Consider the following 24,756-nt stretch of genomic DNA (forward strand, 5'->3'; position numbering starts at 1 on the left):
AATACATGGCTCCCCTCTCCTTTCCCTGTTGGGGACTGCATTTGTCATGGCAAGAACAAATCTAGGCGGCGTCTCTTTCGGGTGCCTGTAGTTCACAGTGTTTGGAAAATGAGCTCCTGGTGCCTCTGTTAATTGCAGTCAGGGTGATGCGCATCAAGGCCGCAATAGGCGAAGGGTTGTCAATAGGGCCAGAGCAGCTGTTTGCTGGGCCCTTAATTGCTGGCTGACCCTGTTGATTGGAGGACACCCTGCTGGGCTGGAACTTAGCAGCTTCCCATGCGAATTGCTTTCGAGGTGCAGCCCTAATAGCTTTTTTTTTAAAAAAAAGTGCATGTGTCAAATTGCAGCTGTTGTTTATATTCAGTGCTCAGAACCAATGATCACAATTCATTCAGTCTTACAGAACCATTGTCTTCGGTTTGAATATCAGGGCACAAGTTCTACAATGGCATATCCGCATTGCAGACTTCAATTGACCAAATATTTGTTTCTCCTCACTTGGGAACTCTGGGAATTGTAGTTCTTTATCTTCTAGAAAACAGAATTCTTGGCACTTTCATCAAATTACAGTTTCCAGGATTTTTTTTTAAATAGGAAACCCTGATTCTTAGAAGTGGTTTATGGATGATGGGATTTTGAATTGTAAATACTCACTATTTTATTGCAGGTAATTAATGTCCTTCTTTCCAAATTGCAGCCTCCTGATCTGTTCCAATATCTTTTGTTTCCCTGAAAATTAAAGAGTGACATGATTTACAGGTTGACAGCAGTTAGAAGAGACCACTGATTCAGTTCAGATATTTTATGGGGGTGGGGAGGGGGAGATTTGGAACTTTTTAAAAGCAAGAGGATAAGAAGAGTCAGCAAAAGAAAGTCAATTTGTATAACTGAAAAAATATACATCTGAACGTTACTGATCATTGACATGCTGATTTTTGTTTTCTGCTGTCAAATCACAGCTGACTTGTGGTGACCATATGAGCTGCGATTTTCCACTGAAAATTTAATCTAGATACAACCAAGTTTCAAAAGAATCGGCACCTTTTCATTCAGGTTCCAACATCCTCACTGCAGCATGTTTCTAGTGAAGACGTCTAGGCCTGCCCCTGTGGGGGGGGGGGTCCCTGCTGTCAGGGGTGCAATTGTTAAGCTAGCAGTACTAAAATTTCAGAGTATCTTTAGGAGACCCTCCTGATGGTACCACCCAGGTTTGGTGAAGTTTGGTTCATGGGGGCCAAAGTTATGGACCCTCAAATGTAGCCCCCATCTCCTATTAGCTCCCATAGGAAACAGTGGGGGATGGGGGCACCCCCCTTTGGGAGTCCATAGCTTTGGACTCCCTAGACCAAAGTTCACCAAACCTGGGTGGTATCAGTAGGAGACTCCCCTGATGATACCACCCAGGCTTGATGAAGTTTGGTTCATGGGGGCCAAAGTGTAGCCCCCATCTCCTATTAGCTCGCATTGGAAACAATGGGGGCACCCCTTTTGGGAGTCCATAGCTTTGAACCCCCTTAACCAAACTTCACAAAACCTGGGCGGTATCAGTAGGAGACTCTGCTGATGATACTGTCCAGGTTTGGTGAAGTTTGGTTCATGAGGGTCAAAGTTATGGACCCCCCAATGTGTAGCCCCCACCTCCCATTAGCTCCCATTGGAGTGGGTTTTTCCCCCGAAAAGGTGCATATACAAGCAGGTCCAGGAAAATTCCATGATAAGCGCAGGGGGGGCGGGGACGCCAGAAATGGGACTGATCTGTGTTCCGTGGTTTAGCAGGGGAGATTGCGAGGAAACCTGGATATTTCCGGTGACTATTCCAGGATTAATCGCCAGTGGGAAATCGCCCCTTTTAAGGCAAAAGAAGTCCAGAAGTGTGTTGCCATTTCCTGCCTCTGAGGGAGGACCTGGGCTTTCTTAGAGGTCTAAGATCAGGCAAGCCTAAGCCATCTGGCCGCATGATTAGGCAAACACATTTTGCTGTGTGTTTGCCATGAAGAATGACAAAGGGGAATGCTGCTAAAGAGGCGGGCAGATGTACCAGGTATGGGGGCATTCTGCAACTAAAACTCCCAGGTATACCTTGGATTATAAGTATCTAGTTAGCAACTGCCCTTTTGTTTGGTCTGTTTAGTGCACCTAGATCCTGTCTTTGTAATATCCTGATTTTGTACCTTAAAGAAATGGTTGATTAGAGAGAGTCTGCACAAGTCCTTACCCACCTGCCTTTGACTTTGAAATGTTACAGTGATATAACCCCTGTGGTGTTGTCTTCTGGCAACCCCTGTGGTGTTGTCTTTTGGCAAAGCACACGGAGAGTGGACTGGATGTTAACTGAGATGGTGACAGTTTTAAAAAGTTGTGTGTGTGTAACCTCTACCTGTGGGTTCTGTGGGGCAGAACTTGGAATGGGTTTGCAACAACAAATTTTAAAAACAAAATGGTTTACTTTCTTAACATATAACATATAACATCAACATTTAACATCACATGTCAAGGTCCTGTTCAGGTTGCATTTTCAAGTCCTTATATTTACTGCCAAGTCCAATTCTTCTTTGCAAGTGGGTTGGCTCCTGAAGACTCCAAGGGCTTGATGAACAGGATTCAACATGATGAAGGTTTCCAGGAGAACTCTCACCCATTACAACCACAAAAAGAAACCCTGAAACAATAAACTCCAACATTTACAACATAGCAAAAAATAAACTACCGCCTTCCCAGTAGTTCCCAACAACATTGCAGTTACCTTAAACAAGGTGTTAAGGGCTTATTCAAACCAAGGTCCGAGTCTGGTAGCCTTGTCTCCTCCAAACTACATGAGGTCTGCTGCAGCCTCTTGCTGCTTTGAGTCTCCACCCCTTACTGGGTCAACCCATTTTGAGCATGGGGGTTACATGTGGTGTGGGGGGGAGGGGAGACAGTAGCTAGTCTTCTTGCCCCACTACATGTTTTTAAAGGATCAAGGGTGGGTGATGGGAAAGACCTCTGACTGAAAATCCGGAGAGCAACTGTCAGTCAGAGTAGACACTTCTCACGTTCACAGACCATTGATCCGACTCACGGGTGCAACCCATGGATGGGGACGCCATTTTAAGCAAGAATTTGTCCATTTAAAAGTGCTGCAAGGAGCCAATCCAGTGCAGGGGGACCAGTTGACCTTGTTTCCCTGTCTTGTGCCTTTTCGAGTGCTGTGTGTGTGTGTTAGCCCCTGTAAAGGTATCAGGGACCAAGATCCAGAGCCGAAGCAAGGGGGAACTGTGCCCGGGGCATTTGTGAACCCTGTGCCCCTGCCATACAATTGCCCGCCCCCACCACTCCGCAGAACGCCCCAGAACATACCCCTGCACCGGTGTGTGCCCGGTGCAAGACGCTGCCCCCTGGGTGCTACACCACTTCCAAGATCACTTGGCCACACTTCTCTGTGAATCCAATCAGACCTTTTTAACATCTCCGTTTAATGACTGCATTTTTAAAAGGCCGAATTCATCTCTCAGTCAGTGTCTGTGGGTCAGACCTGGAGACTCCCTCACATCTAGCCGGGCCCTCTGGCAAGACAGCGTCAAGCACTTGTTCACAGGCTACAGCCCATCCAAACAAACAGCTCAGAGGGCATCTGCTGGGTACGCTACATGCCGTATGTCTCTACCCAGAACCCAGAGGGTTGGATTCAAATCCTTGTTCATCAAGCCTCTGCTGTTCAAGTGATTGATGGGAAAGAAATTATATCCCCTTGTTTATTCATCGGAGATAAGAATGGGCTGTGCAGTCTTGCTGTCACTGTCTGCCTTTTGAGTTCCTTATCTCGGGAGGCTGATCTTCCCTAGCGAAGATCACTTTGTCTTTCCTTGTGCTGGCAAATTAATCCCCGACACACCTGGTTCCCTTTGATCTGGTTCTCCCACTGAGCTCAGGCTTAGAAAATGTAGCCGAACAGGATGTCAACTCCTTTCACCTCCTACTCAGAATCGATGGCTCCCACGTACTGTTAACACCGCGACTTGCACCGTCAGTCAGAGTCTGCGCTCTCATGAGCCGTTGAGCAAGCCCGGAATTGGGTAGGACACTTCACTGCTTTCATCCCCGAGAGAGGGGTGAAGCAATCTGGAAACCTCACTTGGAAATCCTTCTGGGTTGCATTCTGCTGCGGGTAATACTTTTAAACCACTGTCATCGCAATGCGGGGAGCAGTGTGAGGGGGAGGGGCTCTTGTTCTCACATGGAATGTCATGGGAAAGTTAGTATTCCTTCAACAAGGCATTCATTTCCCTACGACCGAGCTCAGGTATGACACCAGCGTGTATTTGAGGGTGTGGTTCAGATCAAGACTACAGTGCTTAACAGGGCTGGTTAATTCCCTTCTCCCATGCCATTTTCCAAACTGAGATCTTCCCCATCAAGTAGGGAAGGACAAAGGCAAAGACAGCCCCCCCCTTTTTTTCTTTTCCTGGATCCAGATAGCATTTGGATGGGAGGCCACCACAAAAGGCTCTGCAGATAGGGTTGCCATTCCTCTTTGGGAAATTCCTAGGGATTTGGGGGGTGGAGTCTGGGGAGCAGGGGGTTTGGGAAGGGGAGGGATTTATTCCACAGAGTCCACCCTCCAAAGCAGCCGTTTTCTTCAGCAGAACTGATCTCTGTAGTCTGGAGATCAGTTGTAATTCTGGGAGATTTCCAGGCCCAACCTGAAGATTGGTGTAACCCATGCCATTTTAGTATTTTTTTGGTTCGGTTGGATCTTAGGGCCCAGGGGATAAAAGCTCACTGAGCATGTGCAGTTGGTAAGCTTGCTTACTTATTACTAACTGCAAGAGCCCCACCCTCCTCAATTGATCTGGCCTGCAGCAGGAGAAGGAAGGCCTACAGCTTAATTGAGGGAATGACTTATATTTTTTTACAGGCCCAAATTGAGGGAAGACCTGCAGCAGCAGCTACATCAAATGCAGAAGGTCAGATGAGAGAAAGAAGCCCTGCTTGATTAATAGTTTGGACTTTTATTGCTATTCTTTCATTACTGTGACACACTGTTAGTAGTGGCAACTGTTCTGAGTGCTTTTTCTTTAAAAAGCACTGAAGATTTTATACGATTGAGTTGTGCTGTATATATATACTCACTATATGTTCACTATTATTTATCCTTAAATGATAGAAAGTTGTGTTAAGATTAAAAGTTTGTTAATTTGTTCAAGCAATTTCATATTTGTTTGTTAAGCCACAGGGTGCTGTCATATATTATTTCCTAAGTCTCCAATGGAGATTGATGTGGCCAAGGATAAGTAGGTTACATTGGCAACCCTATGTAGAGTAGGCAATGACCAACGATCTTTGCTTGTCACTTGCCTTGAACGCACCTTGCTGGAGTTAGCGGCAGCTTGAGTCACCAAGGTTAATTGTGGTGGTAATGGTTAGGGATGCCACCTGCCAGATGGCAGCTGGAGATTTCCTGCTTTTATAACTGATCTCCAGGCAACAGAGGTCAGTTTGCCTGCAAAAAATGGCCACTTTGGAAAGGTGGACTCGATGATGTCCTACCCCATTGGAGCCCCTCCCATCCCCAAACCCCGCCCTCCTTGAGCTCCACCCCCAAAACCTCCATGCATTTCCAAGTCCAGAGTTGGCAAGCCTAGGGGTAGGGTGGCTTTGCTTACGAAAACAGTGGAGGATGAAAAACTTACACCAAGTTGCTGAGTCCTGCTATCCTGATCTGAATCTACTCTTCCCTCTGGCCTCTATGCAGTAGAGCAATAAATATGTTAGGAGACCCAATTGTAGGTTTCCAATCTAGTGCATTTTACCAGGCCTATCACCAGGCCTGAATCAAACAGCAGGTGCAGGCAGACACTCTAAGTGCCAAACTAGACAGAGCTGTATCATTCTGTAGTAAATGAAAAATGTGTTTTTAGTAGGAATGAGGGAATGAGTCATAAGGAAGGATGTTTGTGGCTGGACAAGATAAGACCCTGCTGAAGCTAGTTAGAGTGGAGTATATAAGCTAAAAGGTAAAAGTTATGCATGCTTAATGAGCTAATGCATATTAACTTCTCCTCCTGCTGTGACGACAGCCTTCATTTTAATGCACATACGAGAGTGTTGAGGGTGGAGGGGGGCACATATCAAGGAACAACATGTAAATAGGCAGACCGGAAAGTTGTAACTCCAAGTATCCTTAGCCAATGGGAGAATGGAGAGGGTGTGGCAGAATCGGGGAAAGGGAATAAATATGCTGCGTATATAACAAGTCAGTGGAGTCTGCCCATGTGAGGACGGCTCCCCTTTCTTTGCAAATAAAGCTACTTAGAACTCTCTCGTATTGGCTTGATATTTGGTAACAAAATATTGGGCACCACACTTCTAAACCCATCAGTTTCAATGACAGAAGAGTGTAACTCTTCTGGGCGCGGGGAGAATATTGTGTGGGAAATGAGCTATATTTTGAGGCACCAGGTTTATTGTTTGCTGTAAGCTGTTTTATTGTTATTTTTGTGTGTTGATGTATTTTATTGTTCATATATCATTGATGTGAGCCACTCTGAGCGGCATAGAAGCTTAACAACAACTTTGCTTACGGCTGTACTGTAAGCAACCAGCAGTTCCCATTGACGTGTGTTTGTGTGTTAGGTGCCGTCTAGTCGTTTCCAACCTACAGCAATCTTTTGAATTAATGATGTGCAAAATGCAACAAGGCAGAGCTTGTTGAAAAAAAATGTTTTGTCAAAATCCGGGGTTTTGCAATATTTCAGGATTAAAATTCTACTTCTGATATATTTTCAAATTTGCTCTTATAAAATTGAATTTTGAAAACTTTTTTCAAAAAGTAAATCTAGACTGCCCCAAGCTTTTAAAACCTTCTGCCTCTTAAGAAATGTGTACGTATGTTCATAGTGATTTGTGAACAGATTTACTGAGCACGCTGAAGTTTTTATGCATGTCAAGTAATTCTCATGTGACCTTCAACACATGTATAGCCGAACGATTTAAACCCCACATTTATCTCAGTACTCGTCTCTGGTTTAATTTGTAAAAGAAATGAAACTAGTCCTTGGTTTTAAATGTGCCTTGATGCTTTATTAAAATTATATGGGCATACGCTGGGTGTACATCAGTGATGGCGAACTTTTTTGAGACCGAGTGCCCAAACTGCAACCCAAAACCCACTTACCGTATTTATCTCAAAGTGCCAACAGGGCAATTTAACCTGAATACTGAGGTTTTCATTTAGAAAAACAGTTGGCTCCGAGGCGTGCATTACTCGGGAGTAAGCTTGTTGGTAGTCGGTGGCTTTGCTTTGAAGCAACCGTGCAACTCTTCCAACAGGTGAATCACGACCCTAGGAGGGTTTACTCAGAAGCAAGCCCCATTGCTAGCAACCGAGCTTATTCCCAGGTAAAGGATCACACTTTAGTTCTTAGCATGAAAATCAGTGGGGTTTAACAGTGCTTAACAGGGTTACCTACACTGCTTCCTCAAAACTAGGTCTTAGGTTTAATGTTAATAATTGAGCCCAGCGGCCCAGGCCAGCCTAGATGTGTGTGTGTGTGTGGGGGGGGCACTCTGTTTGCGCGTGCCCATAGGTTCGCCACCACTGGTGTACATGTATTCATTGTTACTTGTGAACAGGGCTACTGTCTCTAGAATGGCCAAGCCACGTCTGGCAAACAAATAGTGTGTCAGAGGCAGGGTCATGCAACATTGCTAATATGGATTTTTAAAACTTACGCATTCATTTAAAATTTACAAAACACTGGTCCTTTACTTATATTTTTGGGTTGACTTTTTACTTTGTTGTGTGGTTTTTTATCTTGTCTTCCTTCGATTCCATCAGAGGGGATTTCAGTCAGGGAACCTAAATTTGAATTTGTTGCAAGCCGTTTTGCAGCAGGAAAATCTGAGATAATCAGGGAGCTTCGTCTTTGGGGTGGGACCAGCTGATCAGAGAGCCTAGACCATTGGTTGTGTTTCGCAAAGACCCCACCCTATCCCCAGGTTCCATTTTCTCAGGCATGTGGTTAAAATCGCTAGTAATGCTGGCCTTTCACCATTCCCTGATGCAGTACTTTGTGCTTCCTATCTGGAAGAAGGAACAGGGCCAAGCCAACAGCCTTTTCCGTCTTTCACACACTATTAGTCGCCTAAAAGCTTAAATCAAACAGGGATGGAACCTGTAAAGTTGTTGAACGCTCTTTGTGAGACTAACCACATGTTTAGCCCGAGGACAAAGGCAAAGTTGATTATTATCCCCCCCCCCCCCCCCGCCTCCCTTCTTATCCAAAGCTACAAAGGCCTCCTTTTCCTGAAGGCAATTTCAAGCTGTTATTCAAGAATGAAAATTGATATTAGTTATAGCTCTGCTCAGCCAAGCTTAATTTTACTGACGCTCCAGGCTAGCAAATGTGAAAATGTCAGTTTCCTGGATGATAAAGTGGTCCAATGCAAACAGTCCAGAGTTCTGATAAAAAGTAGCGTTGGCTGTGATTTTCCAAAGGATGGCTTCCACAATGACAATGCGGTTTTTTTGTTTGTTTGTTTTTGAAGTGTACTTTGGAACATGACCAATTTAGAGAAACAAACCCACGTGGCCCGAAGCTCTCAGATCACAGAAGCCGATGTAAGAGGTGTTGTGTAATCACGGACACATGGCAAACCCTGTTGATGTGTCTAGAGAGCACAGGATGATGGTACTGCTAGGGGAAGCTAAGGTGGCTGTCTTGCCCACTGTTTTGTAGGGAATAGCTGTTCTGCTGCAGCTACAGCCAGAAAGACTGTGTCTACCTGGGGTGGGGATACCAGCCTTCAGGTGGGAGCTGAAGACCTCCCCAAAATGGCAGCGCCTGCTGGGTGATCTTGGGGAAGTCAAACAGCCTCAGCCTAACCCCCCTCACGGGGTTTATTTAGTTAGTTAGTTTTCAAATTCATATCCTATCCCCGTGGTGGCGAACCTTTGACACTCCAGATGTTATGGACTACAATTCCCATCAGCCTTTGCCAGCATGGGCAATTGGCCATGCTGGCAGGGGTTGATGGGAATTGTAGTCCATAACATCTGGAGTGCCAATCCCCACAGGGTTGTGAAGATAAAATGGAGGAATGATATCGCCTGCTTTGTGTCCCTATCGGGGAGAAAAATAAGGTATCCATGAAGTAAATAGATAATATTATTAATAGATCCCTACTCCCTAACTGTTCTGTCTTAATTTTTCCACCCTTCTTCCTCACTCTTCCTCATTAACTTGTCTTTCTGCTTTTCTTGAACTTTCCTGACTGTACCTTTAAGATGTTTTTCTGTTTTAGAAACATTTTCTTTAATTCTCTTTTGCACAATGCCCTCAGTGCTGATGAACATATTTCATAAATGAAATAAGCAAAAGTTTTTTTTATTAAAAAAAAAACCCCTGTGTGTTTGCAAGACAAAGAATGTACTGGGCCTCTGCCTTTGAATGTGCAAGTCGCCCGTTTCTCTGTAGAAAATGGAGCCTCCCCCACCCCTTTCTTGCTTACTTAAAGCCTGGCTCCCTCGTCTCAGTATTATCTGCTGTACAAATATTGGCCTGTTCCTTAAAGCTACTTTTGTGGGACGTTTAGTGGGATCGTAAGAGTCAGGACGTACCCTTTATATGTGCTGGATAAGCTAAAGGATACCAAATAAAATGAAGGATTAAGACATGCTACAGCTTGAGGATACTCATATAAATATATATGTGTGCGTGTGCGTGTGTGTGTGTGTGCGAGTATGTGTTTAAAGAACAGGATTTATTGTTGACTTACATTTTTCAATTGGGTGTGTATAATCAGCATGGTGAGGATTTATGTATCACATCGATTGTTTTCTGTTCTGTGCCAACTCCCCATAGCGTAGCTACATACCAGAAATCTCCATCATGAGACAGTCAACATCTCCAAGTCAACTTCTTTTGTGTGCGCTGTAAAAGCTTCCACTAAAGGACTTTCTCTCTCTCTCTCAATCTGTTTTTTCTAGGGTTGGCGTTAACAAAAGAGTCGCCGTCTTGAATGAGGCTCACCACGCTCCCGTCTACTTCTCCCAGGATGAGTTTCCACAGGGCTCTTCAGGAGTAAAATTGCCTTTGAATACATAGAGCATTTTTGCTGGGGGGGGGGGGTGTTGATATCTTTTGACATGCAAAATTATAGACAGTCCAGTCATCCCATGGTAGAAGGTTGCCACCTTCCAGGTGAGGCCTAGACATTTCTTGGAATTATAGCTGCTCAGCAGAGAGGAGGAGGAGGAGAAGAAAAAGAAGGAGAAGGAGAAGGAGAAGAAGAAGAAGAAGAGGAAGAGGAAGAGGAAGAGGAAGAGGAAGAGGAGGAGGAGGAGGAGGAGGAGTTTGGATTTATATCCTTCCTTTCTCTCCTGCAGGAGACTCAAAGGGGCTTACAATCTCCTTGCCCTTCCCCCCTCACAACAAACACCCTGTGAGGTAGGTGGGGCTAAGAGAGCTCCGAGAAGCTGTGACTAGCCCAAGGTCACCCAGCTGGCATGTGTGGGAGTGTACAGGTTAACCTGAATTCCCCAGATAAGCCTCCACAGCTCAGGCGGCAGAGCTGGGAATCAAACCCGGTTCCTCCAGATTAGATACACGAGCTCTTAATCTCCTACGCCACTGCTGCTCCCCTGGAGAAAATGACAACTTTGGAAGGCGGCCTCTATGGCAGAGGGGTCCAATTGGCTATTCCAGCAGGGGCTGATGGCAGAGGTGTAGCAAGTGGGGGAAGCGTCCGGTGCACTGGTATGTCCTCTGCCCCTGCCCTGGAACGCCCCTGCCCTGCCCCAGAACTCCCTCACCACAACTGCACAGGGGCACACGCCCAGTGCATCATGCACCCCCTGTCCCCTTGGAGCTACACCTCTGGCTGATGGGAATTGTAGTCCATGAACATCTGAAGTGCCAGAGTTGGACACCCGTACTCTATGGCATCATCCTCTCATCAGTTCCCTCCCCTTTTCCCAAATCCTGCCCTCCCCAGGCTCCACCCCCCCAATCTCCAGGAATTTCCAAGCCCAGAGTTGGCACCCCTACCCTGGTACAGGGGTAGGGTGGCAGCAAAGTAAGACATCAAGGGCTTCTTACAAACAAATACAATCACTGGTTATCTAGTAATCGTGCTTTGCTTATTTTAATTAGCGAGTGATGGGCTGAGGATACAAACTACTAATGTCTAATGGTCATTATATTCCGTTATTATCCAACAATGCAGTTTCCTTTCTAGGAATGGAGACGGCATACAAAGTCACTCCATTATGCATTATGCTTCTGCAGAATTCTCATTCGTGCTCGTCAGAGCTCTTCACCACCTGCAGAAATGCCTCTTTTTCCTACTTGTATTTTGGGGCACTGAACGCATGAATGGGTGGCAATTTTAAATTGGGGGAGGGAGGTAAAGAAACACATTCCGGTGGAGCAGTCTATTGCTGCAAAAACAGATAGGGGTTGTAATGGTACTTAAAAGACTCTAAAAGAGTCCTGCACTGGCTTCATCAGGGCACGGTCATGAGCAATTCACAGGGAAGTGAGAAATTTGGTGGTCTGCAATGTGAAAAATGGGCTTGAAAGGGTTATTGCTGAGAACCTGGTCACTATGCCGAAGACAGCAATGGGCGTTTTCCCACTTACCTTTTGCTGCGCGCAAGTAGCGGGGGGGGGTCCCCCGTGCCTCCCCACTACAGGGGCGGTGACAACGCAGCCGCCCCGACGCTGCTGCTGTCGCGCCCCCTCAGTGCACGTCATTACAGGTGCTCTTTGCAATGGTGCCTTTTGATGACCCTGCACAGAGCGCGGGGTCGTGGGGAAGCCAGGGCGGGCGCCCGGAATGACGTGCGCTGAGAGAAGCGCGCAGCAAAGCGGAGGCGAGGTAAGTGGGAAAACGCCCAATGGCAAACAATCTCTGTTAGTCACTTGTCTTGAAAACCTTCCATGGCCCTTTACACACACAGGCTGGGAAAAGTTGCGGGGGAGCCCTTTGAAGGGCTAAAAGGAGGTGGAATGATCCAGGTCATGCAAGCTGTCCCAGGGGCGTACCACCCAGGGACATATGAAGAAGGAAAAGAGCTGGATTTATATCCCCCATTTCTCTCCTGTAGGAGACTCAAAGGGGCTTACCATATCCTTGCCCTTCCCCCCTCACAACAAACACCCTGTGAGGTGGGTGGGGCTGAGGGAGCTCAGAAGAACTGTGACTAGCTCAAGGTCACCCAGCTGGCGTTGTGTTGGAGTTCAAAGGCTAATCTGAATTCCCCAGGTAAGCGGCTCACGCAACAGAGTGGGGAATCAAACGCGGTTCCTCCAGATTAGACTGTACCTGCTCTTAACCACTATGCCACTGCTGCTCCATATGGGGTTATATGTCCCCGGGCTGTGGCCATTTAGTCATGTGGGGGGGGGGGCAGAAAATCACCCCCACCCCTCCTCCTTCCCTGATGACCTGGTGCAAAAAAGTTGTTTGGTTGTGGTGGGGGAAGGCGGCGACCCATACAGAAGTGTGTGTGGGGGGTGTGTGTGTGGAAATATGCCTCTGAGCTGTCCCATGCCATTTTAGAAGTCGTACTTACCTTGGCGCCCTCTAAGGTGATGGCGGTGGAGCATCTGGATGGACACACCACTTCCAGCCACCCCACAACCCCCCTTTGATCCATATCAAACTGGATTAGTTTTTTATTAAACTGGATTTATTTTTGATCCTTCTTAAAGCCCCAGGCAGTCTAAAAGTCACACTCTGAATGAGCACAACATTGTGCAGACATGAAGGGTGGACGCAAAGGTTGCCTGCCCTGGGGACAACCTCTTGGGCCTCTGCTCCAGACCTCTGCAGCCACTCCATGAAACAGCAGAAGCAAACATCGGGGGAAGTGGTGTCATTTGACCGTCTATAAATTTCCCCAATCTGTCTGATAAAAATGGTCCTTTCCTTACAAACCTTTTAAAACATTTTGAGGCAGGAAATAAAATGTTTCCTCCATGGAGTTCCGTTTAATGTTTTATTTCCAGCCTCAAAACATTTAAATGAATCCCCTTTTAAAAAGATTCTTTGGTTGAAACGTTTTGAAAACGTCTTTAGCTGCTGTGCGATCTATTGACTCTGTTTCTCACACTTCTTGGGTTCCCTGAACTTCCTCCTCGGAACCATTTTCTGAGCTCACTCAGGTCTCCCTCACCTATTTATTTGCAGCATTTCTCTGTTTATTGTTTTATTGGGGGGGGGCAATTTTCAAAGTACTGAGTATATGAAGGGTATAGAATGCAGCATGGGGATGTGAAGCATTGAAGCATCGATTCAACACCGAACTAAAAAAAAAGAAGAGGGGGGAAAAATCACATAATGGTGACCAGGAATAATTTTGAGGGGATGATACATCAGTGTAAAGGGGGGGGGGGAATAATTGAAAATGTTTAGAAATGTTTTAGAAACATTTTAAGGGATTTGTGCAGAAAGAGCCACTGAAAGATATTTGTGACATCCCTAGAGCATTGCTCAACACCATGACATTGTTTCTGGGTATGCAGCCAGAAGTGATATCATGGCATCAATGACACCGGTTTACAGTGTCTATACCCCCAGTGTCCCAACCCTAGAAGACCTCCCCTTAAATGTGCAAGATTCCTCGTCTCCATGCCTGGAAATATTCCCAGGTGGAATCAGTCACAGTCTTTTTCACAGGAGTGATTATAAACCAAGCATAAAAGGAACCATGAATATATATGGATAGCTTTAAAAGGGGCTTGGACAGATTTATGAAGTCAATTTATGGCTACCAATCTTGATCCTCTTTGATCTGAGATTGCAAATGCCTTAACAGTCCAGGTGATCGGGAGCAACAGCAGCAGAAGGCCATTGCTTTGCTTTCACATCCTGCATGTGAGCTCCCAAAGGCACCTGGTGGGCCACTGTGAGTAGCAGAGAGCTGGACTAGATGGACTCTGGTCTGATCCAGCTGGCTTGTTCTTATGTTCTTAATTGATCTCCAGAGTTAGAGAAAATGGCTACTTGGGAAGACGGACTCCAAGGCATTGCTGAGGACCCTCCCCTCCCCAAATCTCATCCTTCCCAGGCTCCACCCCCACAACATGGCCACACAGCATGGAAACCACCGGAAAACCCAGTTGATTCTGGCGGTGAAATCCTTTGACGGTACATTCTCTTGATGGTTAATTTTCACTGCAATATCATGATTTGCGCCTGGGAATCTGCCTGAAACCCCAGGGTTGGGGGGTTTTTTGGATGAGAGGACAGGAGATTTAAAAAGACTTTAAAATAAAATGAAGTGAGAAAAATATTGAGAAGATTGACTTGAAATGCCCCAGACACGGCTTGCTGGTAGCTACGTTTACGCAGGCATCGTGTGTTAATTTTTCCTGCAGCTACCACCACCATTTTAGTTTCGAGCCTAAAAGTCTTCCTCGGTAGAGAATATCCCCCCTCCCCCACTAGGAAACACCCTATGCAGCTTGGGCCTGACACAAAGAGGCACGTCTTGCGCTTTGCTTCTCTTCAGTGATTTAGGACCACTGGGTGTGGCGGGCGATGAAAATTCATTCACTGAATATTTACATAAACCACATCGTGTTTGCCTAAGCATCATGAAGCCCAGAGAAGCCAAGAATGGTAAAGGCACCAAGTTTTTTTTTTTTTAAATCGCCTTGTGTCATTAAAGGAAACAGACAGATGCTTTGACAGCACACGTTTTTAAAAGGCTTCATTAAAATCACTTTCCTCGCTCAGTCATGCTTGTGTCATCACATTATTTTAATGTGCTAGTCGCAGGATACTTCTTGCCTCCGTCAACTGGTGTAGAACTTGCATGAAGGGCTCTGTGCTTTCGGGTTTTTTTTTAAAAAATCAACATTTTGCAACAAACCTGAAACTAAATTGCTCCTAAAGAGCAATGAAGAGCAGCAGTGGTGTAGGAGGTTAAGAGCTCGTGTATCTAATCTGGAGGAATCGGGATTGATTCCCAGCTCTGCCGCCTGAGCTGTGGAGGCTTATCTGGGGAATTCAGATTAGCCTGTACTCTCCCACACTCTCCAGCTGGGTGACCTTGGGCTAGTCACAGCTTCTCGGAGCTCTCTCAGCCCCACCTACCTCACAGGGTGTTTGTGGTGAGGGGGGAAGGGCAAGGATATGGTAAGCCCCTTTGAGTCTCCTACAGGAGAGAAAGGGGGGATATAAATCCAAACTCTTCTTCTTCTTCTTTATGGATGCTGCTGCTGGTATCTTTCCCTCCGATGGTCTCTGAATACTTGATTACTGACAGTTCATATTTCAGAGCAAAAATAAATGAATTGAGGTCTGGTGGACTCATAAAAACTTCGACAGTTTCCTTCCAGCATAACATTCGAAGTCTAGAGGCTATTTTTTCAGATGCTGTGAGTGGGATCCTCACATGAACCAATGAAGCTGCCTCATACTAAATAAGACCACTGATCTATCAAAAGGGAATCCAGTCTACTCTGAATGGCAACAGCTCTCTATGGTCTCAGACAGAGGTCTCAGATAGCACCGTCCTACCTGATCTTTTTAACCAGAGATGCTAGAATTCATTCATGAAGTATGAATCAGCCATCTTTCTCCCTTGCTGAGCTCAAGGCAGCTTGCAATATAAATAAAGCATGAAAAACAGAAACCCCGCATGAATAAAACAACAATTGCAAGAATAAAGCAACAGTTATAAAAGCACACGCAATTAAAAACTGGAGTTAGGACTGTCAGTAAATAAAACCTACACCAGACAAATTCAGTCCTAAATAAAATGATCTTCAAATTTCTCCTAAAGATGGATAGTGAGGGGGTTAGGCTCACCTTCCTGGGGAGGTTGTCCCTTGATCGTGGGGCCGCCATCTGCAAGGCCCTGTTTTGTCTGTCCACCAAACAAGCTTCTTTGATTGGAGGGACAATCAGAAGGGACTCTTTCTGCTGTTGAAATTCCCAGGCAGGAATGTATGCATCTTTACCATGCATATACTGCACATGAAGTGGGTATCAATATCTGGAGGAAAGTATCAAATACACAAATGAATCATGAAACTGCCTTATACTGGATCAGACCTTTAGTCCTTCAAGGTTAGTACCGTCACACTGGAGAGTTACGAGTTAGTGGTTAAGAGCAGGTGGACTATAATCTTGAAAACCGGGTTTGACTCCCCACCTGAGTGGCAAACTCTTTATTTATTTATCATCATCATCATCATCATCATCATCATCATCATCATCATCATCATCATCATTTTTGTAGATTTCATAGCTGCCAGATCTTTAGCTGGTTGTTGGCTTCATTACAATTTGAGCCTCACCCAGAGGCCTAGGAAGTTGTAATGTATCGGTGTAGTATTTGTGCAGATCCCAGCAGGGCTGCCTTCTGAATTTGACAGATGTTAATTTTGTCAATTTGAAGATGTTTCAAGTGCCCTTATGGGCACCCCCTTGTCGTGGGGAAGGGGCTTGCGTGCTTTGATGATGTTGAGAGCTATGCTGGAGGTAGGGTATTCTACCAGAAGGGGCTCCCATGCCAGACAGGTCTCAACTGAGAAACCAGACTAAGAGTGTCCACCAACCCATACAGCATGGTGATACAAACGAAAATAATAATAATAATAATAATAATAATAATAATAATAATAATAATAATAATAATAATAATAATAATAATACAGACAGACAGACACCTGGCACACAACACCCCAGACATAACAGTGATAGAGAAGAAACATGTTTGGATCATAGATGTTGCTGTGCCAGTTGACAGCAGGGTAGAGGACAAAGAGCTGGAAAAGATCACAAAATACAAGGACCTACAAATTGAAGTTGAACGATTGTGGCAAAAAAGAACAACAGTAATCCCACTAGTAGTCGGTGCTCTAGGAGGAATCCCAAGAAATCTTGAAAAACATCTGGAAAGCCTAAACTTGGACAGAACATCAGTCCACATGCTGCAGAAAGCAGCACTTCTAGGAACTGCACATATTCTACGCAAATACCTCTAATATCCTAGGTCCTTGGGAAGGACTCGATATTCAGAGATGAATTCCAGACACTTGTGCTGTGTTGTTATATGTATAGTAATAATAGTAATAATAGTAATAATAGTTGTTGTTGTTGTTGTTGTTGTTGTTGTTGTTGTTGTTGTTGTTGTTGTTGTTGTTATTATTATTATTATTATTATTATTATTATTATTATTATTAAAATTTGATAAACCGCCCACCCCCGAAGGGCTCTTATCAGGTGAACTGGATTTGTTTTCCCCACTCTTCCAAAAGAAGCCTGCTAGGTGACCTTGGGCTAGTCACAATCCTCTCAGAACTCTCTCAGCCCCACCTCAGGTGTCTGTTGTGGGGAGAGGAAGGGAAAGGACTTTGTAAGCCGCCTTGAGTCTTCTTATAGGAGAGAAAAGTGGGGTATAAATCCAAACTACTACTACTCCTCCTTCTCAGACTGGCAGTGGCTCTCTAGGATCTCTGGCAGAGACCTACCAGTTGCTGAGATGCCAGGAATTGAATCTGGAATAGCCTCTATGCTAAGCAGACGTTCTACCCTGTGCCATGGCCCTTCCCCTAAATCAAAGCTGCATGAACCAGCAACTGAAAAACATTTCAAAGGAGATGGGCCTAGTAATTGCCCAGCTGGACTTTAGGGGGGGGGGGGGTTTGCAACCCAGTCTTAGAGAAAGGACAGCGACTGGCAACAAGCTTCTGAGATTTGTGCACAGTTGTGCAAAGTCCTAGCCAGGAAAGAAGGCGGAAGAACAGGAGAGCTCACGCCAACAAGGAAGCCTGCCATGCATCCAGATGCCATTATTGGCTCCACTGACGATTAAAATAACACACACACAAGCACAGACTTTTGGCACTTTGGCAGAGCAGCTGGCAAGCTTTACTCAATGATGGCCATGCCGGCCACGGCGAAGACATGCAAGCGTCTTTTAAGGTGAGTAGTGGGGAATGTCAAACATTTCCCGAAAGAGCCAAGCAACAGCCAGAACATATGGGGCCGGGGGGGGGGGGGGTCTCCCTGCCCTTTCTGAGATCTTGTTTGTGAATCTGCTTATCTTGCAGAGGTGTGCTTATCATCTGCCACAGGAACCACAACAGAAGTGATGAACTAAAGATCTCATTCTCCCAAGCAAAGGATCTCCTGGCAATTTCGTATTTGGATGGTAGGTGCTCTGATGCAAAGTATGTTGGGTAGGGTTGGACCAGGGGTCAGCAACCTTTAATGCCCAAAGAGCCATTGGGACCCATTTTCCACACTGAAAATCTGCGCTCCTGCAACTTCCTCCCATTTCCCGCCCTTCACCACTCACCTGTTCAAGAGGATACACCATTAACCCTTAGGGCAGTGGTGGCAAACCTTTGGCACTCCAGATGTTATGGACTACAATTCCCATCAGCCCCTGCCATCATGGCCAATTGGCGATGCTGGCAGGGGTGATGGGAATTGTAGTCCATAACATCTGGAGTGCCAAAGGTTCGCCACCACGGCCTTAGGGCAACTCTCCAAAAGAGGCCGAGAGGACCCAAGCCAGGCGGAGCCGCAGTGCAAGGACGAAAGAGCCGCATGCGGCTCCGGAGCCACGGGTTGCAAACCCCTGGGTTGGACCAATCACACAGCCTCACTGCCGTGACTCAGAAAGAGGAGCTGTGGTCCGGAGGGGGAGGAAGGAGGATCTGCTTTGTGTGCACAAGGTCCCAGGTTCAATCTCTGGCCTCTCTAGTGAAAAAGATCAGGTGGTTCATGATGTGAAAGACCTCTGCTCAAGACCCCGGAGATCTGCTGCCAGCCTGAGTAGACAATACTGACCTTAGTCTGATTTGGTGCAAGGCAACAAAGGGTCCTTTCCACACAACCAAAATAAAAGATTTTGAGGCAGAAAATAAAATGTTTCTTCTGAGGAGTTCCACATAGTTTTTCCCCCCAAAAAGTTTCTATTTCCAGCCTCAAAATGTTTAAAATACATTATTAATTGTAGCAATTATTTTGCTGAAGCGTTTTCACAACGTTTTGACTTGCTGTGTGCATCCTGTCTCTCTGCAGTCTCTGGACCAGTGTTTTCCAACTTTTTTGACGTCATGATACCCTTGACCTCATTCTTCTTATCTCACGGTACCCCTGCCATCCTCCCCCCACCTTCCCCTCCCAGTTCCCCTGCTTGTCACCCCACACCTTCCCCTCCCAGGGTGAAGGGAAGCACTGGGGGGGGGGGGGAAGTGGCGGCTGACCTTGTGACAGGCCCTGCCCCCTGGGCCAGCTCCATGTCCTTGCTGGTGCTGGCGGGAGACACCACAAAAGTGAGGGGGGCCGCGGTACCCCTGGGACATGCTTACGGTACCCCAGGGTACCACGGAACCCTGGTTGGGGATCGCTGCTCTGGACTTTTTCCCTGGCTCCAGTTTCTGAGCTCACTCTGTTGTCTCACCTGTTTATTTTCATCAGTTCTTTTTTTTTTTGAGGGTTGAATCTTTGAAGCTTCAAGTGCTTCAAATTCACCTATGGAGAACTACCACATTTTGAAGCATCAAAGCTACGAATCCACAGAGAATCCCCCCCCCAAAAGGAACAGACACAAAATGGCAGCCAGAAATTGTTTCGAGGGGGTGAGTGTGGACAAACGGGTGTGAGTCAAAAATGTTTTGCAAATGTTTTATTTCGGTTGTATGGAAAGGGCCAACATATTTTCATGTGTTTTGAGGATAAAATGAAGGAGGGAAAAACCTTGTGTCTTATTCTGAACTCCTTTGGGGGAAACCCAAAACAAAAAAAGCACTAGATTGAATTTGTTATACTGTGATTGGGATTCCCTCATTATGGAATGCTCCTCATTTTTTTTTAAATCCATGAACTAGATAACAGAGAGAATCTAGCCTTGAATGTATTTAGCTCTGCATCATCTTCTCTGACTAGTAAAGGTTCTTCAGGGTTCAAGAGGGAAAGGTTCCTCGCCAGCAATGGCTACTTGATATGCTTTTATCTACCTATTTCAAAGCTTAATTACCACCTGCCACCCCCAGTCTATGCTTAGCCTGGACTTGTCAGAGCTTGGGAATTAAACAGGGTAATCTACAGTCAGTTCTTGGATAGGAGAACACCAAAGAAGATCAGGGCCGGGTTTTACGCAGAGGAAGGCAATAGCAACTCATCTCTGCTCCTCTCACATGGACAGGGTCACCATGAATTAGTTGAGACAACAGTCTATTTGTCTTCTTCTAACTGTGCTTGAAGTGGCGTTAAGCATATGATCTACAAAAATCCCTCTAACACGGACACGATGCATGGTTTGGGGAAAGCAGACAATGAAAACTTGCCTCTCTGGAACTGGGACACCCAGTGAAACTAATTCCTAGTTGCTTCCAAAATTAACTTCTTGAACTCATTGCTATGGGATGGCTGGATGCAAGCTAGATGTTACGTCTGATGTTTGTGTAACATCATATGTCAGCTTCTGTGAAGATCTTTGTATACCAACCAGGAACTTGCGTATATATAGTAACAACAAACCTTTGGTTCTTAGCAAACTTTAAGCAGTTACGCTCCAAAGAAGAGATACCAGCAGAAGGGTGATAGAATGCTGTATAATCAGGCCAGAAATGTATTAACAAAGGAGATCAGAGCAGCAAAAAGAAACTACTCTGAAAAGCTAAAAAATCAGTTTTCACCAAACGAAACAGCAAACATGTGGAAAACTCTCAAAAATATCACCGGTTACAGCAAACCACCTTCCCAAGCTGAAGGAAATCAGCAATTGGCAGACGACCTGAATGTGTTCTACTGTAGGTTTGAAAACAATCTACAGTCACCTTTCTCCACAACCTCTATCTCAGACGCACCAACAATAGCCAAACTTCCTACAACTGAACTCCATTTCATTGGGTCTACAACCCCTGGTGATCTCAGAAAAGTTGAAGTGCAAGATCTATTTCACAGACAGAAGCCTCGAAAAGCACCAGGCCCACACAAGATAACACCTTTCTGCTTAAAAGTCTGTGCTGTCCAATTGGCCCCCATTTTCACCCAAATCTTCAACAAATCACTAGGAAGATGCTATGTTCCTTCCTGCTTCAAACACTCCACTATCATTCTCACAGTGCCGAAGAAGCCTTCCATCAAGGAATCTGAACGCATCACAGACCAGTTGCTCTTAACATCTGTAGTTATGAAAACTTTGAAAGGCTAGTGATGTACCATTTGAAACCATCACGATCCACTTGTTGGACCCTAGCAATTTTGGCATTACCGAAAGCAAATAGATCGACATTGTGACGATGCTGTTAATATGGCTTTGCACTCATATATCCTACAGCATCTTGAATCGCCAAAAGACTCCTATGCAAGGGTCCTCTTTGTTGACTTTAGTTCAGCATTCAATAACATCAGACCGGACATTCTTCTAAATCCAAACTAAATCAGCTTAGCAGTACCTGAGCATATTTTGTAAGTGGGATCACAAGTTTCCTAACAGATAGAAACAGCAGGTGAAGCTTAGAAAATTACATCAGACACCTGTAAATGAGCACAGGGCCCCCGCTGTGTACTTTCACCACTTCTGTATACCTCAATGACTGCATCTCAAACGATCCATCTGTTAAAATACTGAAATTTTGCAGATGATAATAACAGTGATTGGTCCTTTATCTGAGACAACGATGAAACCAAGATACAGATCGGAGGTTGAACAACTAGCCTCGTGGTGCCAATAATTGAAACAATCGAACTGAACACACTTAAAACTGTAGAAATGGTGGTAGATTTCCAGGAGAACCCTCCCATCCTCTCACAATACTAGACAACACAGTATCACAGTAGAGACTCTTAAATTTTGTAGGGTTCCATCATATCTCTCATGACTCCAAAATGGACAATTTTAATATCAAAATGTCATCAAAAGCTAATAACAAAGAATGTTCTTCTCTGCCTAACTCAGGAAGCTCAAACTGCCTAAGGAGCTGCTGGATACAGTTCTACAGAGGAATCATTGAGTCTGCTATCTGCACCTCTCTATAACTGTGTGGTTTGGTTCTGCAACCCAACAAGATCGACACAGACTTCTGAGAATAATCAGAACTGCAGAAAAAACAATTGCTGCTAACCTGCCTTCCATTGAGGACCTGTATACTGCACGGGTCAAAAGGGCTGAAATATTTACTGACCTCTCGTGATCCTGACATAAACTGTTTCCAACTCTACTCCTCTAAACGTCGCTACAGAGCACTGCACACCAAGACAACTAGACATAAGAACAGTTTTTTCCCGAATGCCATCACTCTGTTAAACAAATAATTTCCTCGATAATGTTAAACTATTTATTATATACTTATTATATAATTACTGTAATCTACTTTTCATCATCCTATTACCCATCTCCTCCCACCTATGACTGTATGACTATAGCCTGTGCTGGCATTTTATTTTACATTTTATTTTATTTTATTTTATTTTATGATTTTACATTTTATGTTTTCATTACTACTGATTGTTTCCTGATTGCTTACTAGACCTATATGACAATCATTAAGTGCTGTACCTTATGATTCTTGACAAATGTATTTTTCTTTTATGTACACTGAGAGCATATGCACCGGAGACAAATTCCTTGTGTGTCCAATCACACTTGGCCAATAAAGATTCTATTCTATTCTATTCTATTCTATTCTAACTGTGGGTTCTGTGGGGCAGATTTTGGAATGAGTTTGCAACAACAAATTTTAAAAACAAAATGGTTTACTTTCTTAACATATAACATCAACATTTAACGTCACACTTCAAGGTCCTGTTCAGGTTGCATTTTCAAGTCCTTCTAGTTAGTCTTGTAATGCCAAGTCCATTTCTTCTTGCAAGTGGGTTGGCTCCTGAAGACTCCAAGGGCTTGGTGAACAGGATTCAACATGGTGAAGGTTTCCAGGAGAACTCTCACCCATTACAAACATAAAAAAACCCTGAAACAATAAACTCCAACATTTACAACATAGCAAAAACAAACAACTACCTTCCCAGTAGTTCCCAACAACATTGCAATTACCTTAACAAGGTGTTAAGGGCTTATAGAAATCAAGGTCCGAGTCTGGTAGCCTTGTCTCCTCCAAACTACATGAGGTCTGCAGCCTCCTCCTGCTTTGGGTCTCCACCCCTTTCTGGGTCAACCCATTCTGAGCATGGGGGTTACATTTGCACAGTCAAATGTGACGCAGAGGTACTGAAGAGTCCAAGTGCTCTGGGGCCCAACTTGGCTTGGCACTGCATCACAGGGGCTGTGTCTGAAGCAATGGAATCTCAGCATGATTTTTTTTATTTTTTTATTTTTTTATCAGATTTAATATACTGCCCCATTCCCAAAGGGCTCTGTTTTGTGTTTTGGCTCTATAGTTGCATGTGTAAGAGCAAGGGAGAATTGTTGGTTTCTAGCCTTATGAGCCTCCGGGGAAAACTGGTGGACCACTTTAGAAAACAAGAAACTAGAAGAAGAGTTTGGATGTATACCCCACCTTACTCTCCTGTAAAGAGACTCAGAGTGGTTTGTAAACCCTTGCATTTTGGGAGGAAAGTTACACACCTCTGGCTGTCAGTGCAAACACGACTAGATGACTGCACAACATAACTATGCAACAAAAGAACATTGTCGAAAAGTGACACTTCTGACAGGTGCATTTCGAAAGTGGATTCAGCCTTGACATTTTTATGTATCTAAAACTTCTGCAGAAAATGGGATTTGAAAGAGTCGTTCTATTCTCTCTCTCTCTCTCTCTCTCTCTCTCTCTCTCTCTCTCGTCATTTTGCCAAAATCCGCTTCAAGTGAAAACAAAATACTCCAAACATAGTTATCTTTCTGGCAGGGAAATTCAGATACCACCTTATGTTTATTTTGTACCGCTTCAGAAATGTTTATTTCTTCAGTGGAGCTTGCAAATAATCTGACTTTGCAAAGTGGAAGAGGTTTTTTTTGCCTTTTTATGACATCAGCCTGTCTGACTAATATCCTTGGGTCCCTTCCTAGCCGGGCTCACTGTGCCCTTGTGATTCCTTTTCCCGCAAATTGATTTGACAAGCCCAATCCTGTTTGCCATTCAGCAGGTCAGTCATTTTCAAATGTAATCGGATGCAGAACATACATTCTGTTTCCAGCCTGCCTGGATTTTGGGCTGCTTTGAGGTTGGGGGGGGGGGGGCGTTCCCCAGGAGGATCTTTGTACGCCCCTCCCTTTTTGGTGTGGGCTGCCACATGATGGCGTGCTGTTTCTGAGCATAACTTGTGCATAGGGTTGTCAGTTCTTTGTTGGATTTCTGGAGATTTGGGGGTGGAGCCTGAGGTAAGTGGGAGGTTCCTCAGCAAGATATAATTGTTAAGGATCCCACAGGCAGCAAGAAAGAATTGCGGTCTACCCTCCAAAGCAGCCGTTTTCTCTAGGGGAACTGAACTTGGTCATCTGGAGATCCATTGTAATTTCAGGAGATCTCCAGGACCCACCTGGTGCTTGGTAACTCTATTTCTAGGCCCCCAGGGGATTTCTCTTTTTAGCTGTAGGCAAGGAAAAACTTACATAAGAACATAAGAACTAGCCTGCTGGATCAGACCAGAGTCCATCTAATCCAGCACTCTGCTACTCGCAGTGGCCCACCAGGTGCCTTTGGGAGCTCACGTGCAGGATGTGAAAGCAAGGGCCTTCTGCTGCTGCTCCTGCTCCTAAGCACCTGGTCTGCTAAGGCATTTGCAATCTCAGATCAAGGAGTATCAAGATTGGTAGCCATAGATTGACTTCTCCTCCATAAATC

Source organism: Sphaerodactylus townsendi, linkage group LG05 (genome assembly GCF_021028975.2).
Source record: "Sphaerodactylus townsendi isolate TG3544 linkage group LG05, MPM_Stown_v2.3, whole genome shotgun sequence".
Lineage (NCBI taxonomy): Eukaryota > Metazoa > Chordata > Lepidosauria > Squamata > Sphaerodactylidae > Sphaerodactylus > Sphaerodactylus townsendi.